Here is a 6,846-nt window from a genome sequence, read left to right as displayed (position 1 = left end):
ATGCAGAGGAGGCCAGTAGGCTGCCGTCCCCGGGGCACATCCGCGTGGACCCCCCTCCTGCGTGTGTTCTAAACCTGCTGTCACCTCCTTTCCTTGGGGCCGCACAGCCCTGCAGCAGGACGGCAGCAACTTGCATAAGGAAACACTTATTTATAGAATTTGTTTTTTACCTGATGGTGTGCTAAGCACTTGTGGATTCTACCCGGACGGCGTCGGGACTGGCGTGGAACGTTTATTGTTGGTGTCCTCAGTTAAAACTGTGGGTATGTAAATATATTTTAATATTTAAAGCATATGTTCCTGCCCCGTGTGTTTTATTTCTACAAATCTGCAAAGTTCGGCAGTTTTGCAGATCCTCCAAGTGGGCTTTTGTGAGTTTGTTTCTCCGTGGGCTGCCCGGGGTGAGCACTCACTTGGCTGGGTTCCCCCGGTGGGCGACCCCCCACCCCTGGAAATGACCCCTCCGCAGTTGTGACCCAAGAGTCTCCTCCCTTCAGGGCCCAGCGCCCAGGTTGGCGGGGGTGGGGGGCTGGGTCCTCAGCCAGTGTCCCACTTCCCGCCACCGTCATGGAGCGCTGGGATTCGGTCAGGGTGGCCGGCGCTGCGGTCAGCATGCATGTGTGTGAACACGTGTATGCACGCAGGTGAGACCCGGCACAGGGTTACTCTTTCCCTAAATGTCCAAATGTGACAGAGCCGTGACCCGGCTGGGCCGTGACCCTGTCTGCTTCATCTCCTGAGGGCCGGAGGATAGCGATTGCGGTTCTTGGAAGAAGCAGAAGAGAAGGGATCTAGCTCGTGGCTGCTATCAGAAGGTGGCTCCCCCGTTCTGGGGCCTCATCGCACAGGGCGCGTCAGGCGCCTCTGCCTCCCACTCTGGGAGGGTCTGTGAAGTCCCCCGAGTCCAGGGGTGTGGACGGAATGGGCTGCTTAATTGGATCTGGGTGGGGGTCCCCCAGCACCAGCTCTGGCTGTGAGCTCCGAGCCGGCCCCCAGCCCCGCGCCGCCCAGATGGGTACCAGGGAACCTAGAGGATCCGCAGTTGTGGCCACAGGCACTGGGGGCAGCACAGACGCATCCTGGGCACAGGAATCCAGGCCCACCGGCCCACCTGCCCACGTGGACCCCAGTCCCTTCCCCAGCCAGCGTCCCCTGCCCCGCAAATGCAGGCCGAAACAAAATGGGGGTCTCTCCCTTCCACTCCTCTGGGAGACGTTTCTGAGACGTGAGCTGGACACCAATCCTTCCTCAAATCCTGACCCTCTATTTGCAAGGAAGCAAGGAACAGACAGGCTCGCGGCCTTACAGATGACACGCGAGCATTAACTGAGCATCTGCCCCACGCACCTACCCTGCACCAGGCCCGAGAGCCCCACCAGCCAGGCCTGGGGTGCACCCCCTCGGGGGGCGGGACCCCGGACACCTGGCAGAGCCAAGGCTTCTGGATTCCTTTACTCCTGTCTTTGCCCTGGAAGGGGTGTGTCTGTGGTGTGTACATCCACTGAGCTGGGTGGGAACTTATTAAAAATGACATTTAAGAAAAAACAGCTTTAGTGAAATATAAATGACATGCGTGTAATTCACCCATTTGAGGTGAACAGCTTAGTGGGCAGGTTGGGATGTTTCAAAGAGCATACAAAACAGCCCCTCCTTGTTGACAGCATGCATCAATGTTTAAGTGACACAAACAAGCAGAATTTGAAATGAAAGGCAGAGAAACCCCGAAGAACCGGAATCAGATATTAAAGCATCAGAACATCAAACACACCCAGGGAGCTCTGGGCTCTCACTCGAGTCCCGCAGTAATTAAGCATCACATGTCAGGCTGGTGGGCTGCGGAGCAGGGATGAGGGGGGAGATGCAGCCTGGGGAATGGGAGGTGGGGGGGGGGGGAGATGCAGCCTGGGGGATGGGCGGGGTGGGGGGGAGATGCAGCCTGGGGGATGGGCAGGGGGAGATGCAGCCTGGGGGATGGGCGGGGGGGGGGGGAGGGAGATGCAGCCTGGGGGATGGGTGGGGGAGGGAGATGCAGCCTGGGGAATGGGTGGGGTGGGGGGGAGATGCAGCCTGGGGGATGCGCAGGGGGGGGAGATGCAGCCTGGGGGATGGGCGGGGAGGGAGATGCAGCCTGGGGGATGGGCAGGGAGGGGAGATGCAGCCTGGGGGATGGGCGGGGGGGGAGATGCAGCCTGGGGGATGGGTGGGGAGGGGAAGATGCAGCCTGGGGGATGGGCGCGGGGGGGGAGATGCAGCCTGGGGGATGGGTGGGGAGGGGAAGATGCAGCCTGGGGGATGGGTTGGGGGGAGATGCAGCCTGGGGGATGGGGGGAGGGGCACAGGCAGACAGGGAGCCAGGCCCTCGGAGCCGCAGAGCCTCTGGGAACAAAGATTCGGCTCTCCGCGGGGACCTCTCTGAAGGGGAGACCACTGCCCGAGACAGAAGCCCAGCTGGGAGGCTTTCCAAGCCCACCTCCTCCTGTGGGCCAGGGCCGGGAGGAGGAAGTGAACACCGAGGAGGGACAGGCGGATTTTCAGGGGGGAAGGAGGATCCACGTCTCCAGCGCCTCCATCTGGAGCGAAAACCAGTAGCCAGAGGATCCTTTTACGACAAAGGCAGGTCACACACTCCCTCCGAGAAGAGACGGGGGCGCTGAGGTCCAGGCCCCACCCTCCGGCCACACCCAACTCCTGGTCCTCGTCAGACAGGCTCCTTGCAGCTCCACACGCGCCAGGCCCATTGCTGCCCCAGCACCTTTGCACGGGCAGCTCCACCTTCCCAGCCATCCCCACGGCTCCCCCTCAGTCTTGGATCAAACATCTCCTTCGCCATGAGGCCCAACCTGATGGCCTCGGGGAAATGGCAGCCCACACCCCGCTCTGGCACCCCTGCTCCCCGACCATAACAGTTTCCAAGGTGCCCGACACCTTCCAACCACGGTGTCATCAGTAGCTGTGCCGTCTGTTGCCAGGATGTGAGTGCCCTAAAGGCTGGGATCTCGTTTGCTCCCCTGCAGCAGTGCCTGCATACAGCCGGTGCTCAGCAGTGTCCGTAGGACAAAGAGTGGGACCCAGGAGGCAGTGGCTATCGCTGCCCGATGGCCAGGACTCTGGAGAAGCAGCTGCAGGGGGACAGGCCGGCATTGGTGGCTCTCCCAATGGGGCGGCGGCACCGCACACCCCACCGGCCGGCCAGCTGGCCTGAGTCCCGCCCGTGCAGGAGGTAGATGTGGCAGCTCCCCAGGAGGGATACGGCACAGATATCAGATGCCAGTTCCTGAAATGCCACCAGAGGAAGAAGCAAGACTCATTGAAAAGGTGGACATCACCCGGTGTCCTTCCACAGGGAACCGTGGGGGAGTCATCGCTACAACAGTTGAACCTACAAGGTACAGGTGTGAATTGACCCAGAAATTAGCCCAGATACAAGCGAGCAAATTGCAGGTTGGGGTGCGGTCTCATCCTGGGGTCGAGCCCCAGGAGAACCAGAAACACCCGGATCCAGGGGCTGGAGCAGCCCCCTCCCCCTCCCCCAGAGATTCCTCCAGCTGAGCAGCCAGGTTAGGCCTGGGGGCGCCTGGGGGGCCATGTTCTCGCAGGTTGTGGCCATGTTGCCGGAGCCCCCAGGCAAGGAGACCTTTCACAGGACACCTCCCCCGGGGGTGGGGTGGGGTCTTCTGAGACCCAGGTCCCAGCCCATCCTTCCCATAATCCCCCACCTCCAATTTGGGGGCGGATCCCCCCTCAGGGGGCTGGTGGGATGCTGCATGGGTTTGCAGGGCTCTGGGGCATCTGCTGAAACCTGGGGCCTCACCCCATCGAATGACAGTGTGCGGGCACACACGTGGGCGCGTGCAAGCGTGACCATGTACACACAGACACTCGCTCACTTCTAAAGTGCTGTCCCATGAAGTGAGTTCCAAACCTGGTCCTGGAGTTGGGTTCGCACCCGGGCTCTGGCACGTACAAGTGGTTTGACCTTGGGAGAGTTACGGCGAACCCCTGCCTCAGTGTTCTCAGCTGTAAGTGGGGCCCATACGGGGACCCACCTCATAAGGCGAGGTGAGGATGGATCAATTCTGTGCAGAGCCCCGAGGACGTTCCTGGACACAGTGTGCTCGACTGCCATCATTCTGGTCGGTCCAGGACCCTTTGTGTCCCTTGTGGACTGAGGCTGGGGGCTGGTGGTCCCGGAAGGACCAGTCGTGCTGGGGGGCACTTTGAGGCACTTCCTCCCCATGCCAGCTCCTGGGCGCACAACGATGAGCTGGAGAGCAATTGCTCTGAATGATAGTTTGCACTTAGATTTATTTTAATCGGCAGCACATTAGCCGGGCACATGCAATAACTGTTTGATGACTGTTCTATGTATAATCCATTTTATTCTCAGCTGGCTGCCACGGTAATTACATTCTGCGGTGTTTAATTCAGAACTCGATCATTTATTCCAAGTCACGTTGGGTTGGGCCATAGGCTCGACGGAGGTGCCGCTGGAGGAGCCCGGCCTCCACCCTGGCCATGCAGGGAAGAGGCGAGGCCTCCAATGTCCCGCTGGTTCCCATGGAGGCTCCCAGTGGGCGGCTTGACTCTGGGCCAGGACGGGGCCGGCGGAGAGTGGTGATGATGAAGTCAACAATTTCCTACTTAATTGAGTAGCTGCATGTGACGTGTGCACACCTCACCCCGCCCTCCACACCCGCGAGGCGGGGCTGGCCGCTCAGCACGAGTTTAACGGGCCTGGGCGGACCTGTGGGTTCAGTTCTGTTGGTCCTGGGAGTTTGACTTGACCTTTCCGTGCCTCGGTTTCCCCACTTCCGAAACGGGGATGAGACCACGGTATCAATTTCACCGGGGCCCACGAGGACTCGAGTTCCCAGATTATAGTAAATGCAGTAAAAGTGTTTTTTAAATAATCACAATAATCATCGTCCTTGCTGCTCAGGCAGGGACACTGAGGCGGGGAGAGCCGACCAGCCCGGGTTCCCCCGAGAAACGGAGCCCAGAGGGTGCGTATAAACGCACGAATACGAAGGCGTTCCGAGGAGCTGGCTCTCGGCCACAGAGGCCGCGAAGTCCCACGTCCGCCGTCTGCAGGCTGGAGGCCAGAACCGGTGGTCGAGTTCAGTCTGAGTCGAAGGCCTGGGGACCAGGGGAGCTGACGGTGTGAGCCCCAGTCACACGACGTGGGCGCCCCGTGGCCAGTCAGGTTGACACAGGACATAAATCATCACACACACACCCGCCAGGACTCGCTGCCTGTTCCAGGAACTCAGGTATCCCCAGGACACCTGTCCACTGTGCCGGCCTTTCTCGGGCTTTGGGAGCCCACCTCCACCAGAACCGTGTGGGAACCTACTTTTAAAGGCAGAAAGCACTGCCCGCACGTGCGCTGGTTTAGAATCGCTGGGGAAGGTCTTTGCCCCCAGCATTTAAAGAGCACCGCAGGCAGTGGGGGGGCCGTCATCAAGTTCAGGCCACCGGTGTTTGCTCTGTCCACCCCCGAGCCCCGCCCACACAACCCCCGAGCATGCAGGCAAGCCCGGAGGCCGTATTGTCAGCACCCGCGGGAGTCACTCACTTCCCCGAGAGCAGTGCCGAGCCCTCCACCATTAATCACGGCTACCCAGGCCATCACCATGCCTGGAGTCCCTGCTTAGGAGCCTAATTAGTCCCACGGCCTCCGTTTCTCACCCCAAAGGCCCCATCGTGGGTCTGGTTTGCATCTAATGACTGCGTCCTCATGGCAGGCACCACAAGAACGGCAATTTCCTCGAGTATTTATCTCCCACCTTCGCCAGGAAAGCTCTGAGGGCAGCATGCATAAGCCACCTGCAGCCCTGCAGCACCGGCCAGGACAGGGCTAGCAGGTGGTCAGAGCACGGAACACGAGGTCAGGTTTCGGGTGACCACCCTCCTGTCTTAGCAAGGATGGGATGGTTGGAGGAGGGAGGAGCTGCTGGGGGAAAGGAGGGAGGGGAGGAGGGAGGGGAAGGGGGGCGTGGTGGCTGGGGGAGGGGTGGGAACAGGGGTGCTGTGCAGGTGGGTGGGGGCCTCCCCAGCCTGGTTCCCCAGGGATGGTCCACGGGGGCCACTTTGTACGCAGCCCTTTCTGCTCTCTGTCTGCGTGGCAGGGCAGGAAGTCTTGCTTTGTCTTAAGGAGGAGTGAACTCGGGAAGCTGCCAGACCCATTGTGGGCCTTACGCGTCGCTCGCCTCCAGCGGGGGCTTCACCAAGGCCACGGGGAAAGTCCCATCCCCAGGCCGACGCCCGGCTTTTCTCTGGAGGGTGAACTGCCTGCTTGCCTTCTCCTTGGGAAGGAAATGCACTGGTTTCTGATGCCCAGAGACAGAGGAGTAAGATGCAGACAATTCCTTCCGTGGAGGAAACTGGGGTTCTCGTCCCGGGAAACCCCAGGTGCGATCGCTTACGCTGAAGGCTTTACAACGAACTTGCGGATAAGCCTGCTGCGTTCTACGGAAGTAACAGAGCTCAAGCTTCCTCCAGGAAAGCCCCGCCCCCCCCGCCCCTCCCCCTCTTCCCCCTCCCTCCTCCACGCCGCCGTGGTGGGACCAGTCAATGCAGCAGCTGGGTCTTCTCTTCCCGGCCACCTTTGTTCTCTGATGACAGAACCTGCCCAGAGCGAGAGCTACTGAATTCAGACCAGAGCTGCGTGGGGGTGGGCTGCCCCAGGGGTCATGTTCCCCGGAGTGGCCTCCCCCGCCGAGCCGTTTCTTGGGAAAGGCGCTGAGTGTCTCAGTAGGAATCTGGCCCCGCGAGGAGCCTCCCAGGCTCAGGTGACAGGTGACATCCAAACAGCTCTTCACCAGGACGCGTCATCTCCAAGCACTG

This window comes from Eschrichtius robustus, chromosome 16 (genome assembly GCF_028021215.1).
Source record: "Eschrichtius robustus isolate mEscRob2 chromosome 16, mEscRob2.pri, whole genome shotgun sequence".
Classification (NCBI taxonomy): Eukaryota; Metazoa; Chordata; class Mammalia; order Artiodactyla; family Eschrichtiidae; genus Eschrichtius; species Eschrichtius robustus.
The sequence above is the reverse complement of the archived record's forward strand: the minus strand, read 5'-3'. Positions refer to the sequence as shown.